The sequence below is a fragment of the Nicotiana tomentosiformis genome, chromosome 5 (assembly GCF_000390325.3).
Source record: "Nicotiana tomentosiformis chromosome 5, ASM39032v3, whole genome shotgun sequence".
Classification (NCBI taxonomy): Eukaryota; Viridiplantae; Streptophyta; class Magnoliopsida; order Solanales; family Solanaceae; genus Nicotiana; species Nicotiana tomentosiformis.
The window spans coordinates 65,635,922-65,656,450 of NC_090816.1; the positions used below are offsets into that span (position 1 = coordinate 65,635,922).

The window sequence follows — 20,529 nt, forward strand, 5'->3', positions numbered from 1 at the left end:
TCTAAACCTTAACCTTGCAAATCCTCTAAGCAAGGTGCCTAGGGCTAGTTTTTATATATATATAAAATGAAAAATAAGTAACATGATGTTTTACAAATATCAAAGGAATAGAACATCTGACTATCGTTGCCCCTATTACCATCGTTGAGTAAGTGAAACCCAGTAATGGCATTACATTTTGGGCTACAAAAACTGTATCGTGGCAACATATCTAAGTAGGTAATATAATTTGAAAACATTGAGTGCTGAACTTTGCTGAATCTTTTGCAATACATCATCCAGTAGCTTTATAGCCTTAGGCTTCTGTGTTGTGTACTGCTTTCTCTATGCAATCGTTCCTAGCCTGAATCCCTTCGAACCTTCATCTTTAATCCTCTTGAGCCATTCCTTATAAGAGAGTATCTCCAGATCACCCTCTATTGGGACATATCGAGGTGTCCATCTGCATTCATCCCGGTTGTTCCTATGTCTTGTCCTTAATATTTCATATGCAATCCTTGCATGTATATGTACCAGCCAAGAAATTATACCTTCCTTCGGTACCCTATTTGATGTGTGTAGATTGCGTTTCCTCCCTGATATCTTCAACGCACCCATAATATCATCCAAAGAGGCACTACTAGAAATTGGGCCTATTGGAACAAGTTGTTGGCAACGGTTAATATAACAGTTGCTATAGATGGTCTACTGCAACGATTATAACCGTTGCAGTAGGATATGGATCCTATTTCATAATAGACCGTTGCTGTAGTGTTAGAACAGTTCCAATAATCTTTTTTATTTCTACGATTTTCAAAACTGTCGCAATAGGTCTATCTGTGGGGACGGTTATAAAAAATAAAATTTATTGGGACGGTTCAGATTTTCTCCTTATTTTCCCCCTTTTATTTTTTTCTGAACCCTAACCTTTTGTTTGAGTTCTTTTTTCTTTCTAATTGCTAACATTTCTAAGCCCCAAGAGAGATAAAGTAGTTCTCTGAGACCTTCTGTTGCTAATTAGTCTAAATCGATAGTTAAATCTAAAACACAACACATTGATATAACATTTCTAAAGAAGAATTCATCATTTTGAAGCAACCGTGTGGAGGTCTATTTTGCTTATGGAAGTGATAGATCTAGACTTCTGAAGAACATGCCTTTTTCTTCTACAGTTAGGTCCTATTTTGCCGGTGAAAGATGCCGATCTGAGCTCCCAAGAAATTTATTGTTCCTTCCATAACTAGGTCTATTATCGAGCAAAGCCAAACCCATTTCACCATTAGTTCCTTTCGGGTTAGCCATTTTTATATTTACTGCAGTTTTCTTTTGGGAGTTTTGGGGGTTTTAGTTTGTTCAATTTTATTTCATCTAAGTAGTGAGTAGACTTACTGGGTTATCTCTGCCTACTGTGTATCAAATTTTTTACGTGGATAAAATAATTTTGAATACCTAATTTTTCTATGAGTGAGTTGTTTGCTTGGTTGTATGCTAAAATTATGCTTACTCTATATGCCATGCACATCTACTGTTCGACGAAATGCCGACCCATTAGCAATAGTTACTCAAATTCTAGTTTTTGCTTGAATGTATCTCGATTTTGAAATATTCATATGTAAGCCTTAATTCAATCTAGATTCTCTGTTCTCTTTATACGTTAATCTATTAGGAAGAAGAGATATTGATGAATATTTAGCTTTAGTGACCTTAAATTCTGAGTGATTTGTTTCATTCATGGTTGACGAAATAAGACATCATCAATTATAGTTCATTGGAGAGTTATACTATTTTTAACCTTTGAGTTATCTAATTTGTGCCTATATCATATCTTCATTGGAAAAAAAAACCAAAAGAGCAGTTTCTTTGTTGGAAATGAAATATATCATTAGTCATCTAGAAATAGAAATTAGAATTGCATATCGCATATACTACTGAAGGTTTAAAGATTTATCAAAATTGAAGTTTGCTTTGATGCTTTTTTAAACTTAGCAAGATCGAAAATTTAACACTTATTATGAGTATATGACAAATAGAAAATATGAGGCATTTTTATCTAGTGGGGTAATGTGTAATGGTTCTAACTTTATTTTTCTTAGATTTAAACATGGAGGCTTGAAATAGTCCTTTTTATCCGTTGGTAGGATTATTTTTTTAACATCAGACATAAAACTAATACTCCACTTGTTTAGTTCTAGGGGTACTGCTAAGAGTTGGATTGGATTAGTTCCAAATAAACTTGGGTTTGGATACTATCCAATTATTCAGACTTTTAACTTTCTAAACAAATTTAATATTGCTTTGTGACTTGGTAACTCTTTTCTGAAGATTAGTAACCCAATTTCCACGAAAGTATGGTAAATTGAAAGTCTTGGTTCCAACTTGCAATTTTTATTTTATTTTTGTGTATAGCCTCATAAACCGCAGTGGAAACATAAGCTGTAGAATTTGTGCTAAGGCTTTTGGATCGCAAACAGGCACAACCAATAGTGCAAGAATCTGCAGCTAAGGATATTTTGCAGAGGTTACCTGCTGGCTATTTGCATCGTTTTGGATTCAAGACTATCTCGAAGGTACTATACTGCTATCTCCTTGGGTTTTCCAATTCTATGTCTCTCTCATTGTCCGTTTGTTTTGTGGAATTAGTAATATTTAGTTTCTACTTAAGGGTCAGTACTTCTTTTGATTTAATTAATAGATAAATGCTCAAAATCACTAAGAAAAAATCATTTCTTGAAGAGCTAGTTGACTATTTGGTCTTCTACGGCTGTATGATTGTCAACATATATGCTGCATAGATAATATTCCGAACTCTAAGTGGAGTTAACTTTGGATCATTGATCTAATAATTCCTTTTGTTCCTTCTCAGCTTTCTTTAAACGTAAACTATTACTTCTTATGGTCGTTCTACCGCTTGTTGCGTGCGTACTTAGCTTATCTTAGTTCTCACGTATGTCGGAATTTTCGTGCAACTCATACGATCTCAAGTATTACTTTTGGTTTCATTTCATGCTCATTAGTTCCGAAAGGTGCCACTTTCTTATGGAGTGCATACAATGTTGTAGTGAGACTGCTATTACAAGAGCATTTCTTCTTCAAGTTACGATGCTTAGGTTGAAGCTTTCTTCCTTATTTCATCAGCTAGTCTTTCGTTGTTGTACTTAGGGAGGACCTTGTTACTCTTGTAAAGCTGCGAGCTTATTACATTGTATACTTGACGGAATTTTTGATGTTCTTCCTCGCCTATAATAATCCGTAGTTACTTATTTTCACACACTCGTGCTTGTAGGGTTGCTCCTGAACTGAAGTTTTGACTGTCTTCCCAGTGAGACTATTTTTTATTTCCATAACATTCATACGGACCCTTTAACTACCCCAACTCTTGTCTGAATATTTCCCAAGGGTCACGATGTCGTATCTGCGAGACCGAATTCCCTATGTTGGGGTTCACTATGTTCATCTTAACCAATCTGTTGATTTGTCTGTGTCCTCTTGTTTAGCCATAACTAGGCTCTTTCTAAATCAACTACTAACTACTCGTTGGCCCATTCTCATATAAATATTCTGCGTAATATTTCTTGGGTTATTTCCTTTGTCTTAACTTATATCTCGCACTAGTTCCTTATCTATTAATAACATCTCGGGTAGGAACCCTTACTTCCTCTCCTTGATGCTGTGCTTGCATAGTGTTCTAGAATCATAGCATATCTGTAGGATTTGAATGAGTGCAATCTCATCCCTTTCTCATTTTTTTGTCGCATTCTTCCTTTACCATTTCATAGTTACTAGAACCACTTAATTCTGACTTAATGCCATATCACACCATATTCCCTCTTTAGGGGAGCACTAAGATTTAGTGCTACGATGATTTACGTATAGATGTTTTACCTCTTCATATTTGACATTTGTTCACATCATCGATGGCCCTTACTCGCCTCGTGATAATCCTTCTGTACCAAGGATAACAAATTTCCTTACTCGCGAGGGTGACACTTAGTGTAACTGGCACACACAGTCCCTTACACTTAACTTTGCTCACATTGCTTGCTTTAAGGAAGCGTCTTCCTGAATTACCTTTTAAGGGTTATTCTTATGCCGTCCATTCTATTATTGCCGAATGTAATCCCTGAATTTCCTATGATGCCGATTATTATCAAATCACTCAGTCCTTAATTCATGTTTAGTTTATCTTATTCACCAGTCCATACTGATTTCTGTTACTCTGGGTCTAACTTTTCCTTCTGGTAGTCGCGTTGGAGTCACGGACTTATTTCTCGAAACGAGGATATGACTTTATGGCCTACTCTCTTTTGTTGTCTCAAAGCCTGTCACCTCTCATCCTTTCCTTCACTTGACTATAGACTCTGTAATACAGTCATCTTTTTGATCTACCGTTGTCATCCATGTATCACATCTTACTCATAATGCTTCATTAACTCTCTTATTATTTCCCCCTAACATTTATGTCTATCACTTTATTCTGAAAACTCGAACAAGAAATTCTTTTGCTTTTAGCTCCCCTTGCTCCATCTACTGGCTCCTTGGGTTGCCTAACATCCTTTCCCTACTAGGGACGGGAGCCACACTAAGGTAATATTTATCCTTTCCAGGATTCCAGTACTTATCTTTGTAGTACTCATATCTAGTTGTACTATTTTAGAATGCACCATCTTGGTATCTCACAAAGAGATCCATTAGCACCTTTGTAATATCCTTCGGAAATGTCAACTAACACAAACAATCCATTAACCATTTTGGATTACTCTAACCCCAGCCGGATCCTGATATCCCGTCCTTTTCTTAAACTACACCTGTTATCCCCCAATAGGGTATAACTGAGATGGGTGTGGCCAATTATGCATACCTCTATTATTGTTGCAGGTAACTCAAAAGGCTTATATTCCTCTGCCTGAATTGTAAATACTAATAATCTTCATTAGCTGGGCGCCTCGTACCCATCTTCATCTTACTTGTTTTACTTGTTGAAACTTGTATCTATCTTCTGAATCTCTCATTGCCTTTCACCATAGGGGTGGATAGATATTCCTGCCTTAAGGTTCCTTATCGAAAGGTTTACACGTTTTAGCATACGCATGATCTGCTGAAGACCTTACATTTATCCATCATAAGCATCATGCAAAATCGAGTTCCTCTGAATCAACTTTTCTATAGCCACATTCAGTCTCTTACCAACTGCCTTTCTGGATATAGGTGTCGTCGTATTATAAATAGGATAGAGTTTAGGAAATTGAGTTCTTACAACTGAGCTCTACCACAAGATCTAGAGTAAGAAGAAAGAGTGACAGTCCTAAATACCCTGTAGCCTCCTGCTTATAAGTGTGGTGCACAACACACCCATAAACAAGACTCTACTAGACACGCTTGTAGACTCCCTAGGACAGAACTGCTCTGATACCACTTTTGTCATGACCCAAACCGATGGGCCGCGATGGGCACCCGGTACCTTACTCGACTGAGTACCAACATAACATATCTTTTCATATCATACTATCATAGATAACTGAGCCAGAAAGGCTTCTGTGAGATAAGTAGAATACAACATGTAATACCAACTTATACATAAGACATACGGGCCTATAAGACCAAAATAACCACTCGTACACTGAACATAGGCTGACAAGGCCATACAATCTTTTACGTACATGACATCTGTCTACAAGCCTCTAAGAATACATAATTGTCATAAAGGTGGGGACAGAGACCCATCGTACCAAACAATACATGTCTAAATCATACTGGCCAAACAAGCAACTCCGGAGCAAATGGAGCGCACCAATATCTTTTGCTGAGTTGATAGCCTACTTAGAGGGCTCTCGACCTATCTATCGAGACCTGCGGGCATGAAAGGCAGCATTCCCAAACAAAAGGGACGTCAGTACAAATAATGTACCGAGTATGTAAAGAATGAAAATCAGTAAATAATAGACATGAGAGAAACATGGAGTAAGAGACTCGACATGTACGTCTGCATAGCTCTGTGAATCATTTCATTTTTTATAATGTCAAGCATATGTGTATAAATGTCATACCATGCATAGGTATATGTGTTCATAACATCATCAAGCCTCTCAGGGCATCCCATCATATCATCTCGGCCACTGTGGGCAAAATCATCAACGTATACCAACTGATCAGTGGTGGTACGTATATAACGCCGTAACCTTTTCCCATATCCCATATACATATAATATACATATATACGTGTATATAACTCCATCTAGTCATGGGTCAATGTACATGTATAAATGAATGAAATGCATATGAAATACGTCAATAAAATCTCTCGGAACCTCATAGGACCATTATACCTTTGATTAATGTCATAAAATAAATTTATCAACTTAAGTATTTTCTAAGACCCATGAACAGATGATAGAATAATAAGACACACGGGGAATCAAGAATATAGACACCCCTAGTATTTCTATGAATAGAGTTATTTATGAAAGTTGCGTATTTTGCTCGTTTCATTTGTATCATTTGGATCATGCCAAAAGAAAGAAGGGATAGCCTTAACATACTTGGAGTAGGGAAAATTCGCATGATATTCTTGAGAAAGATTGCACCGTACTCCCTTAGAATCGCAAAGTCTCACGTTGCTAAGGTGCTAAGAAATCTCGTTGGATTGAGGTTGCTAACGTTAGAATCCTTGTAGGAATTGGTTGAAGGTCTTCCGTGCTTACATGATATATGCAGATACATATATGAATTACTCACGTTACCTACCATCTTACTTACAAAGTCTTACTTACCCATCTTACTTACAAAATCTTAATGATGTGGGCCCCACTTTATGTGGATGACTTTGCCAACCATTGTTCTAATTATGCCATATAGTTTGCAAACCAAAGAGTCATTTATCTCCCAAATTTGATTTGCTGCCACATTGAGCCCTTTAGGCTTATTCAACAACTATCCACTTAATTCCTTAATTACATGGTTAATCTCCCACTAAATCAATAATTAACCAATTATTCATATAATTAAGAATTATGTTAAATTACTTAAAATACTACTCACTTTTAATACACTTTATACACCTCACTATCATGGCCATGTGGTACCTTGTATGGTATTAGTCCATAAATATCGGGTATTTTAGCTCTGGCCGTATTTTATCCCAAAATGTCAAACTTCGACGAAATTCATTTTCTTCGATTTGCTTACCCTTTATCCTTCATGAATTTATTCATCACGTGTTTGAAATAGCATAATGCTTATAATTTTAAAATAACCTCATTATCAAATTCACGTCGATTAACTTACGATGAAATTTTAACGTACAAAAATGCGGGATGTAATATCTCGTTCCCGAGCTTTCATCAATTTACTTATGGCATACTTTCACGTATGAAAATATGGGGTGTAATATCTTAAGCAGTTAAAATGTGCAGAATTGACATATTCTCACTGTTGATAAATAGATGGTCCATCAATTACAAAATAACTTTTCACTGAAACAGATTTGAACTTAATAGGAACAAATACAGTTAGAAGAAAACTAGAACATGGGTGTCCACTGGTTGAGAATTGGGTCATGGAATGTAGGTACATTGACTGGTAAGTCTATAGAGTTGGCGAAGATCCTCTAGAAGAGGAAGGTAAATATAGCATGTGCCCAGGAGACAAGGTGGGTAGGGTCGAGGGAAAGGGACGCGGACGGGTATAAACTCTGGTACTCAGGAGTTCAGAAGGGTAAGAATGGAGTGGGTATCTTGGTGGATAGGGAACTTAGAGAGTTTGTGATTGAGGTTAGATGAGTGAATGATAGATTGATGATTATTAAGTTGGTAGTTGAAGAGTGCACTCTACACGTCGTTAGCGCTTATGCGCCGCATGCGGGCCTAGATGAGGAGGTTAAACGACGTTTCTGGGAGGGGTTAGATGAGATTGTGCGCCAGGTTCTGCATGCTGAGAAGCTATTCATAAGAGGGGATTTCAATGGTCATATTTAGTCGACCGCAGGTGGTTATGGCGAGGTGCATGGAGGCTTCGGTTTCTGGGAGAGGAACAGAGAAGGTACCTCGTTGTTGGACTTCGCTAAGGTTTTTGGGTTGGTGATTGCCAACTTTATCTTTATGAAGAGGGGAGAGAATTTGGTTACCTTCCTGAGGAGGTGTGACAGAGGGTTGTGCAGGGATTGCAAGGTGATTCTAGGTGAGATACTCGCGACGTAACATGGGCTCTTGGTGATGGATGTTGGTATTATATTAAAGAGGAGGAAAAGGTCTGCTCGAGGAAGACCGAGAATCAGGTGGGGAGCCTTAACTAAGGATAAAGCCCTAGAGTTGGAGGGGCGGTTGTCGGCTATGGGAGCTTGGAGGAGCAGTGGTGATGCGAGCACTATGAAGTCAATGATAGCAAACTGTATAAAGGAGGCTATGAGAAGGTGTTAGGGGTCTCTACGGACGTCGTTGGCGGGCTCAAAGTAGACGGGTGGTGGAATGAAGTGGTCCAAGGTAAAGTGGAAGAGAAAAAGGTGGCGTACCTGAAGTTAGTGGGGAGCATATGTGAGGAGGAGAGACGTGCGTGCATGGAGAGGTATAAGGTAGCTAAAAAGGAAGCTAACTTAGCAGTCACGGAGACTAAGACTTTAGCTTATGGTCATATGTACGAGGAACTGGGGCAAAAAGGCGGGGAGAAGAAGCTATTCGGCTGGCCAAGTTAAGAGAGAGGAAGGATCGATATTTGGACCAAGTGAGATGCATCAAGGATGATGATGGTAAAGTATTGATGGAAGATTACAAGATTAAGAAGAGATTGCAAACTTACTTTCATAAACTTCTGAATGAAGAAGGGGATCGGGATATCATGCTAGGTGAATTGGAGCATTCTGAGAGTCACCGTGTCTTTGGGTACTGCAGGCACATCAAGGTTGAGGAGGTCGTGAGAGTTATGAGTAAGATGAGTAGGGGCAGAGCGATAGGGCATGACGAGATTCCGGTGGAATTTTGGAAGTGTGTGGGGAGACAAGGTTTAGAATGGTTGACTTGGTTGTTCAATGTTATGTTTAAGGTGAAGAGGATGCCAGATGAGTGGAGGTGGAGTACGGTGGTTCCATTGTATAAGAACAAAGGTGATATCCAAAGTTATAACAATTATAGGGGAATCAAATTACTGAGTCATACCATGAAAGTATGGGAGAGGGTGGTTGAAGCGAGGGTGAGGATGTGGGTGTCTGTATCCGACAACCAGTTCGGGTTCATGCTGGGTCGTTCTACTACAGAAGCTATACACATTGTTAGGCGGTTGGTGGAACAGTACAGAGATAGGAAGAAGGACCTACACATGGTCTTTATTGACCTAGAAAAAGCATACGACAAGGTTCCAAGAGAAGTTCTCTGGAGATGCTTGGAGGCAAAAGATGTGTCGGTTCCTTACATTATGGAGATTAAGAACATGTATGATGGGGCTAAGACTCGGGTAAGGACAGTAGGAGGCGACTCTGAGCATTTTTCGGTTGTTTTGGTGTTACACCAAGGTTCTCCGCTTAGTCTGTTCTTATTCTCCCGGGTGATGGACGCGTTAACACACCATATTCAAGGGGATGTGCCATGGTGCATGCTATTCACCGATGACATAGTTCTGATTGATGAGTCGCGAGCCGGTGTTAACAAGAGGCTGGAGGTTTGGAGACAGGCTCTTGAGTCTAAGGGTTTCAAGCTGAGCAGGACGAAGACGGAATACCTGGAGTGTAAATTCAGCACTGAGCCGGGGGAAGTGGCTTGGATGTGAGGCTTGACTCACATGTCATCCTAAGTAGAGGCACCTTTAAGTACCTTGGGTCGGTTATCCATGGGGGAGGGGAGATCGACGAGGATGTCACACACCATATTGGGGTAGGATGGATGATGTGGAGGTTAGCATCTGGAGTCCTATGGACAAGAGAGTTCCACCGATACTCAAAGGTAAGTTCTATAAAGCGGTGGTTAGACCGGCCATGATGTACGAGGCTGAGTGTTGGCCTGTTAAGAACTCACATATCCAGAAGATGAAACTAGCAGAAATGATGATGTTGAGGTGGATGTGTGGGCACACTAGGATGGATAAGATTAGGAATGATGATATTCGGGAGAAGGTGAGCGTGGCTCCCATTGATGACAAGATGCGGGAAGTGAGGCTCAGATGGTTCAGGAATGTACAGAGGAGGAGCCGAGATGCCCCAGTAAGGAGGTGTGAGCGGCTGGTTGTGGAGGGCACGAGAAGAGGTAGAGGGCGGCCGAAGAAGTATTGGGAAGAGGTGATCAGGCAGGACATGGAGAAGCTTCAGATTTTTGAGGACATGACACTTGATAGGAAGATGTGGAGGTCGAGTATTAGGGTTGTAGGTTAGGAGGTAGTTGAGTCTTGCCTTACTTCGTACCGTTGTGAGACTAGTCTGGCAGGGTTTTTATCTAAGCTAGCTAGTGGCAATGTCGTGTCTTACTATTTCGCTTTTCAGTGCCAGACCTATTTACTAGCTATCGCTTTTGCTTTGCATCTTTCTTCTGGATTCCATGTTGTTCCTATTTTTCCTATGATTTTTGTGGTGATACTGATATTGTCTCCTTTTATCTTTTTGTCTTTTTGTCTTTTTGTTCTCTTGAGCCGATGGTCTTTCAAAAATAGCCTCTCTACCTCTTCGGGGTAGGGATAAGGTCTGCGTACATACTATCCTCCCCAGACCCCACTAGTGGAATTTTACTGGGTTGTTGTTGTTGTTGTGCAGTACAATCGAGCTTCATAAGATTTGTAAAACATATGGGCCAAAGTTTCTTCTTTCGGATTAAGGCAGCACCAATACCTAGATAGCATGAAATAACCTAACCTCCTAAAGTAGTCATCTAATGGAAGCTTGCCTTTCCATATTTTTCACATGGAAAAAGCAATATAAAAAGGCGATCCTTTCACCCACATATTTTTGTATGCGTCGATATTATCCCTTCTCCTCCTTGTATATTCCCAGGTAGATTTCACAATAAAATTGACCCTAGGTTCCAGCATCCAGTATGGACTATCAAGCTCATTATGTGCTCTTGGAAGATTGATATTCTCTATAATATGTTTAGCCAAATCTTGTGGAAGAATCTCTAGTAAATTATTTTCATCCCATGCATTGTCCAACATAAGATCATATACATTATTTATGGATTTATCGCAAAAGAATTCAGGAGGAGTAATAAAATATAAAGCTCCCAAGCATGTCTAATTTTCGAACCAAAATAAAGAAGAGCCCATTCTTGGATTCCATATTATTTGATGTTTAATCTCCTCTCTACATTCAAGTATTTTTCTCCAAACATGAGATCCATTTCTCCATGGCACAACCATAGCATTCATCTTCTTACAATACTTTTGGCTCATGAACGAACTCCATAATGTAGGTATGGTTCTAAAGTTCCACCAAAGTTTGCAAAATAAAGTTTTGGAGACATCATGTAATGATCTAAACCCAATACCTCCTTCTTTATATGGCGGGCAAAGCTTGTCCCAAGAGGCCCAATGTATGCCCTTTCCTACAACTGAATTGCTCCAAAAGAATATAGCAAACAATTTATGAATCTTGTTAATAACAACTGGCGGAGGATTGACAGCTGATAGTAAGTGTATTGGCATATTCTGAAAAACATGTTTTATCAAGACTGCCCGGCTAACAATAGAGAGTAGTTTTCCTTTTCATGATTGCAATTTATCAAAAACTTTGTTGATAAGTCCATGATAGTAATCTAGCATTCTTCTTGCATAGAAAATGGGTACATCCTAAATAAGTGAAAGGAAATTCATGCTTGCTTATTCCCGTAATTCTTTGCATCTTCCAGACTTGTAGAGTGATTCATATATAAACATAATTACCTATGATCTCCCAATAACAATGAAAGAACTTACCAGAGAATCCATCTGCACCTCCAGCACTTTCTCTATTTAGGCCAAAAAACAACAGATTTGACTTCCTCTTTTGTAGGTTGCCTTATCAGATCTTGATTTTACTTCATAGTAACTATGTTAGAGACATGATCTATGATTCCAAAAGCAGTAGGGACAACATTTTCTATAAACTGTGCTTGAAAGAAACTGATTGCTTCTTCTACTAATGGCTCATCTCCTTCAATCCAGTTGCCTTCACCTTTTTAGATCCTCCTTATTTGTAATATCCTTCTCCTCCCCTTTACTTGAGCATGAAATAGTATGGTATTTTGATCCCCATCTTTAAGCCATGCCATGACTGATTTTTTCTTCCAGAACTCCTTCTCCAGTGACAAGTATCAAATTAACTTTGCATGGACTTTGTGTAGTCTTTCTCTGTTGAGTTGTGTTGGATGTAATTCAAACTGAGACTCACGCACCAATACCACCTCTTGTAAGCTAGCAATTTTATGAAAAATATCCCCATATGTTGCTGCTTTACTCCATGCTGAAAGAGCTCTTTTCAGTTTCTTCAACTTGTGGTTGAAGATAATAAAAGGATTTGCACAGAAATCCACTTGCCAATTTTTTCGCATAACATCTTGGAATGAACTGTGATCTGTCCAAAAGTTAAGGAATTTAAACTGCTTCTTGATATGATTGAACTGTGGATCACAGGTGATTAACAAAGGACTATAATCAGAGCCAATTTTCGATAAATGATTGATTTCAAACCCTGAAAACACTCGTTGAAACTCGAAGTTGGACAGAACCCTATCAAGCCTTTTAAAGATGCAATCTTCTTCAGCTCTACCATTCCACAAAGTAAATATACTTACTTTGAAGCTAGGATCATGCAAATTTCAAGAAGTGATGCAATGTCTAAAATCGTCTACTTCATTTAGTGACACAGGAAGACCTCCATATTTCTCCTCTTCATCCCATATTACATTAAAATCTCCTCGAACAATCCATGGTATGATCATATTCGAAGCCAAATCATATAGCGTATCCCATAGTTCTATCCTTTCAGTAGCATCACATTTGGCATAAGCAACAAGATTTAGAGTAAGTTGTTGTTCGATATCTACTAGGATATTAATATCATATCCATCATCTACAATAGCCCATATATTGTCAGTAACATTCACAAAGGCTTGGGCAAATTCAATTCTTCTTCTATATCTTTCTAACTTCCTAGCTTGTTGCATTGGTTCTATCAACCCCACAAATATGAAATGGTGTTGTTGATGCATAGTAATAAGTCGTTCAAATGTCTTATTTGTCTTCACAGACCGGATGTTCCAGATTATGGCATTCATAATTAATTGGAGGATTTAGAAAGTGTCCTTCTAGTTAGAACTCCAGTGTTAGGAAAACTAGACATTCCTTTTGCTGCTTCTTTTACCCTTTTCTGTTGACTTTTCCTTCTCCAAATGCCTTGGAGAAAAGTCTCCCTATCGAGCAATATTCCTGAAATTTTGAGTAAAGGATTCCTCGTCCATATCATTCCTTTTTCCTTCTATCTTGTCTTCCTCCTCTAGTACAACTGTTTGTTTTGTAATTTGAATCTTCATTGGCTTAGGCACCACTGTCTTGCTTGTCTTCTCCTTATTTTCATTCAAAGTCTTGTTAACTAGAGCTTTGTTCCCTTGCACATCAGTGCTAAGGTTAGGGTTGACTATCTCTAGGGTTTGGACAGTAGGGTTAGGGTTCATATCTGGGTTGACAACTGATGTCGCAGTAGGTTTAGGGTACTCCTCTGATTGTATCATCTTCCTGTTAGGGGGTTTGGGATCAAGTTCGAGTGCCTTTAACTCCATGTTGTTGCATACATCTTGATTCTTATCACCATCATTTTCCTCATCCAAACATGAGATCCATTTCTCCATGGAACAACCATAGCATTCATCTTGTTACAATACTTTTGGCTCATAAACGAACTCCATAATATAGGTATGGTTCTAAAGTTCCACCAAAGTTTGTAAAATAAAGCTTTGGAGACATCATGTCATGATCTAAACCCAATATCTCTTTCTTTATATGGTGGGCTCCAATGTATGCCCTTTCCTCCAACTGAATTGCTCCAAAAGAATATAGCAAACAATTTATGAATCTTGTTAATAACAATTGGCGGAGGATTGACAGCTGATAGTAAGTGTATTGGCATACTCTGAAGAACTTGTTTTATCAAGACTGTCCAGCCAACAATAGAGAGTAGTTTTCCTTTTCATGATTGCAATTTATCAACAACTTTGTTGATCAGTCCATGATAGTAATCTAGCCTTCTTCTTACATAGAAAATGGGGCATCCTAAATAAGTGAAAGGAAATTCATACCTGCCCATTCCTGTAATTCTTTTCAACTTGTTTGCAACTTCCAGACTTGTATAGTGATTCATAATTACCTATGATCTCCCAATAACAATGAAAGAACTTACTAGTGAATCCATCTGCACCTCCAGTACTTTCTCTATTTAGGCCAAAAATAACATATTTGACTTCCTCTTTTGTAGGTTTCCTTATTAGATCTTGATTTTGCTTCATAGTAACCATGTTAGAGACATGATCTATGATTCCAAAAGCAGTAGGGAGAACATTTTCTTTAAACTGTGCTTGAAAGAAACTGATTGCTTCTTTTGCTAATGGCTCATCTTCTTCAATCTAGTTGCCTTCACTCTTTTGGATCCTCCTTATTTGTAATATCCTTCTCCTCCCCTTTACTTGAGCATGAAATAGTATAGTATTTCGATCCCCATCTTTAAGCCATTCCATGCCTGATTCTTTCTTCTAGGACTCCTCTTCCAGTGACAAGTATCGAATTAACTTTGCATGGACTTTGTGTAGTCTTTTTCTGTTGAGTTGTGTTGGATGTAATTCAAACTGAGACTCATGCACTATCACCACCTCTTTTAAGCTATCAATTTTATGAAACATATCTCCATATGTAGCTTTACTCCATGCTGAAAGAGCTCTCTTCAGTTTCTTTAACTTGCGGTTAAAGATAATAAAAGGATTTGCACATAAATCCACTTGCTAATTTTCTCGCATAACATCTTGGAATGAATTGTGATCTGTCCAAAAGTTAAGGAATTTAAACTACTTCTTGATATGATTGAACTGTGGATCACAGGTGATTAACAAGGGGCTATAATCAGAGCCAATTTTGGATAAATGAGTGATTTGAATCCCTGAAAACACTTGTTGAAACTCGAAGTTGGACAGAACCTTATCAAGCCTTTTAAAGATGTAATCTTCTTCAGCTCTATCATTCAACAAAGTAAATATATTGCCTTTGAAGCCAGGATCATGCAAATTTCAAGAAGTGATGCAATGTCTAAAATCGTCTCTTCATTTAGTGACACAGGAAGACCTCCATATTTCTCCTCCTCATCCCATACTACATTAAAATCTCCTCCAACAATCCATGGGATGGTCATATTCGAAGCCAATTCATATAATGTGTCCCATAGTTCTATCCTTTCAGTCGTATCACATTTGGCATAAGCAACAAGCTTTAGAGTAAGTTATTTTTCGATATCCACTAGGACATTAATATCATATCCATCATCTACAATGGCCCATATATTGTTAGTAACATTCGCAAAGGCTTGGGCAAATTCAATTCTTCTTCTATATTTTTTCAACTTCCTAGCTTGTTGCATTGGTTCCATCAACCCCACAAATATGAAATGGTGTTGTTGATTCATAGTAATAAGTCGTTCAAATGTCTTATTTGTCTTCACAGACCGGATGTTCCAGATTATGGAATTCATAATTAATTGGAGGATTTAGAAAGTGTTCTTCTAGTTAGAACTCCAGTGTTAGGAAAACTAGACATTCCTTTTGCTGCTTCTTTTACCCTTTCCAGCCGACTTTTCCTTCTCCAAATGCATTGGAGACAAGTCTCGCTGTCGAGCAACATTCCTGAAATTTTGAGTAAAGGATTTCCCGTCCATATATTTCCCTTTTCCTTCTACCTTGTCTTCCTCCTCTATTACAATTGTTTGTTTTGTAATTTGATTTTTCATTGGCTTAGGCATCACTGTCTTGCTAGTCTTCTCCTTATTTTCATTCAAGGCCTTGTTAACTGGAGCTTTATTCCCTTGCACATCAGTGCTAAGGTTAGGGTTGACTATCTCTAGGGTTTGGATAGTAGGGTTAGGGTTCATATCTGGGTTGACAACTGATGTCGCAGTCGAGTTAGGGTTCTCCTCTGATTGTATCATCTTCCTGTTAGGGGGTTTGGGATCCAGTTCGAGTTCCTTCAACTCCCTGTTGTTGCATGCATCTTGATTCTTATCACCATCATTTTCCTCATCCTCTCCCTCAAAAAGCACCTCTTCATCTGATTCATTATCACACAAAGCAGTAAGGTGGTCTCTAGATTCATGATCATCTTTTGAGTGCAGCTCACCTTCCTCATCTAATTCTTCTTCTACCTATTGACTCCAAGGCCTACCCATCAGTGGATTACCAATAGCACCAGATTGTATAGGTATTTCTTGGCTTAACTGAATAGTCGTACCAACTTGCTTCAGATACGCCCCTTTTTGTTCGTTATCAACACTGGCATTATTATCATTTAATACCTCAATCCTTTTAGAATTAGGAGTACTCCTTGCTTCTTCAGTATCAAAAGGTTGAACCGTCGTTTCTTTGGCCACCTGTGTAGAGGTATCTATGTTACTTCCAAAGGTTCTAGTAACCTATTGTGCACTGGTTTCTTTTGTTCTTGTTCCAGATTTCCCGTTCCCCTTAACTGAAACCTCACCTCCATCCTTGACCGCCTTACTCCCCGATGAATTTGGTTTGAAAACTTTTGCCTCTGGGTTCAGCTTCCCATTATTCTTATGATTAGGTTTAGGGCTTTGAGTATCAGTCGTAACCTCCACCAAAGCCAACTGATTACTATCATTTTTTTCCTTTTCTTCCACCTCTAAATCTGCATATTTATTAGACGTTGGAACATGTTTACCTACTCCTTTGTCAGCTGGAACTATTTGTTTTTCAATTTTATCATGAGCATCATCATGATTATTAGCAGACTTCACTCATTTGTCCTTGAACTCTTTCCATTATTCCTTTGAATTACCAATAATCTTTTCACTAGTAAGAATTATCAAGGGACCCTTTTCTCTCCCTGTTTCATTCGCATTGTCCTACACAGATTGCTTTGCGTTGCCATTGTCTTCCATTAATTCCGGATGTAGCCTCCAGTATTCCTTTTCATTGTGACCTTGAAACCTATATTCTATACAATATTTAGGGATGTAACCATATCGAATCCTTACACATTCAGACCTTGTTTCTCCAGTGATTTCATTCGCTATGTCCATGCGCACACCCTTAGGTAGGTCAGCCAAAAGATCAACTAGTACCTTTACCCTCTCACAGCTTGGTCTTGTTTTATTGATGGTCTCCATATTTAGATGCAATTGTTTTCCCACTATTGAAGCCAATGAAAATAAGTACTCCTTTACAAAGTAAGTAGGCAAAAGATTTGGTAATGAAATCTATGACATTGCCATAGGGGTTTCCATATTAACTTTGAAATTTGAATCATAAATTAATGGACGCATTTGATATTGAAACCCATATTTTACTTTCAAGTAATAGACTCCCCTTGAAGTTAATTTGACATAATCTTCCCATAGTGTCAATCTAATGAGAACATGTCTGTCCCTTAGAAAACCAACGTTATATTCACCCTTAATTCCACATTGAGAAGGAATTAGTTTTTGTAGCTCTTGTAATTCCGACCAACCGTATGAAAACTTGCCAACCACTGCATATTGAATGCCTTCAATAATTTTCATGTGATATACTTCAGCTTCTGTCCACTTGATGATAGATTCTCCGTGCAAAAATTGGATTGGCTTAACAGGAATAAGCACGACTTGAGAACTAGGGTTTACGTGTATGGCTGTATTTAATGAACTAGGTTTCAAACGATTCGAGTAATCTATGGGTTTCGTAGCGTTAGTGTAAGGATTGTTTGATAGTGTTTTGGTTGGGGAAGGCAGACCAACCATAGAGGATGGCTGGGCGCCGGCCAAGTTGGCCATAAGGGGCTATCGTCGGCGATCGCCTCTCAATTGCCAAAATCGCCGAGGGAGATCTCTCTAGGGTTCGCTTCCTACTAATTTAAAAAATCAAGACCTAGGTTTATGTCCTAAATTTTAAAAATTGAAAATGAGTTAGAGGCGTTTATTTCTGGATTCCTTTTGGGGTTTTTTTCTCCTATATTAGGAGAACAACATACTCGAATTTGGCGAGTTTTGGAAGAGTATTTCTGAAAATATGGGACCCACTTAGTGTGGGTTGGACTCTTGGGTTATGAACACCCAATAGCGATATTTTGGTGAATTGGTTGAGTTATCGGACTCCGATTGAGTCGGTTTTGGTTCGTGTGAGCTTGTAGTGGTTCGGGCTTTGATCATGTAAGCTTGGATTTGGAATCCAAGGCGGGCCCGGTGTTTACGTTTGTTGACTATTTTGTTGACTTTGAGCTTTCGATTAAAGATTAAACCTTTATTGATTGTGCTTGTTTCCTTTGGCATTATTTGATGTTATTGAGTTACTTTTGGCTAGTTTCGAGCCGTTCGAAGGCCGGTACGCACGGGATGGCATTTATAGAGTATTGTATGGCTTGCTCGGTATTGGACATGGCCTGTTAGAGGTAAGTAACACTTCTAAACTTGGTGCTGAGGGTATGAATCCTTGAAATGCATGTTATGTGGTTGGTGTTGAGTTGACACACATGCTAGGTGACATGCGTGTGGGCATGCACAATACAAATTGTGACTCGATTGGTTCTGTGGTACTGTGTAGTAATCTAATCTTGTTTCTATCCACGAAATTCCTACGTGTTAGAGTAATTGAGCTATGAATAATGTTAAAAATTATGTTTAGGATACATACTTATTCTGTTGGGACCCACTGAGGTCATCTATGCTGTTGAGTTATTTGCTTAAATTGCAATTATATACTACGTCATCTTCATTCATTTGCATATGATATCTCAGTGTATGTTATCATTTGTTGTTACATCATGTTATCATTGTTTGGGCTGATTGATATGAGATTTTTGAGCCCGAGAGACTGGAGAGATTGATGATTGAGTTGGGGCTTGAGAGCCATGTTGTGAGTGATATTGTGGATCGGTATGCACGTGACAGCAGGCCATATTGGCTTTATATATATTATTATATGGATCGGGTTACACGCCATAACATGACTTATAGTCTTTATTATTATGGGATCGAGTTGCACGCTGCAACAGACCAGATTGACTTATATTAACGCTTGGGCAGCATCCGCCCCTACGGAGTCTGACATACCAGCAGTGATCGCAGGTACCTTACAATGCTGAGTGATTGAGTGTGCTGAGTGACTGAGCGTGATGAGTGGGAGTGCGATACAGTGAGATTGAGTACTTTGAGAGTGCAAGTACATGAGTTCATTACTGTGATGTATTGCATTTGACATGCATACTTGACATATAGGCACAAATATGTATTTTTTCATGCTACACGGTTTTGTGACATTCATGATTTTACATGCACATTGACATGTAGGCATAGAGAGGTACTTTCCTCATGCTATCTGAGAATGAAATATCTTATCTGTTGTTGAAAGTTTTTGGGTTAAATCACAGTTTTCTGATTTACTCATATTTTTGTAGTTTCGGTGAAAGATTTGGGTTTTACTGTTATACCTGAAAAGCATGCCTATTTTTCCATAATTGTGAACGAGCTGAGCATCATATCTTTGAGTTATTACTTGTGTTGCTTTTATTATATTATTACGAGTAGTTCTTGTCTATTGATGTTGGACTCTGACCGTTGTCCAAGCTCATCATTTCTTTCAACCTAAGATTAGGTTTATTACTTATTGAGTACATGGGGTCGGTTGTACTCATACTACACTTCTGCATCTTGCGTTCATATTTTGGAGTTGATGTTGCTGCGAGTGGCTGGAGCTGGCATTGAAGATTTACCTACGTTCCGGTTATAACTGCCTCTTGTTCTTGATAGCTTTAGATTTATAAATCTATTTATGTACGTTTTGAACAAACAACGTATTTATTTCATACTAGCTTTGTAAACTCTAAGTCTTAGAAGCTCATGATTTGTACTATCAGTCGTTGGGGAATTGTATAAAATTCAGTTATTTCATTTTTAACTTTTATCATTATCAATATATTGTGGTTTATTGTTGATCAGCTTATCTAGCGGGTTGGGTTAGGTGCCATGACGACTAGTTGAATTTTGGTCGTGACATCTGACCATCTAAGAACTCATGCCTATAGGACTTCAATGTGGTTAATTGAAACTGCTGCGACTACTATTCTCATCATACTGCTGCCTAAAAAGCATGCCTATAGAGATGAATAAAACAATTGTATGTTCTCAATTACTTTGTTGCCCAGATATCATCGTCTAGATATCATGCCTATTGGATGTTACCACCCATTTAGAAATCATGTCTATAGGATAAAAGGTGAATAACTATGCACATTCAATGATCTCACACCCCAGTCACGAGTCGCTAGAGATCATGACTATAGGGTCTTAAAAACCTTGTATTAAAATCAGCAGGATCCTACATCCATTCTTGAATCGATCAATCACATAGAAATCATGCCTAT

The 20,529-nt window shown here is 38.5% G+C and overlaps 1 long non-coding RNA gene across 1 annotated transcript; it reads left to right on the forward strand.

The window, feature by feature from the left end:
• The first annotated feature begins 889 nt into the window (after window positions 1-889).
• Window positions 890-20,103, forward strand: LOC104109540 (uncharacterized). Its single transcript, XR_689329.3, has 3 exons — window positions 890-1,272; window positions 2,386-2,546; window positions 18,471-20,103. It is a non-coding gene; the product is annotated as an uncharacterized lncRNA (long non-coding RNA).
• The last annotated feature ends 426 nt before the right edge of the window (window positions 20,104-20,529 follow it).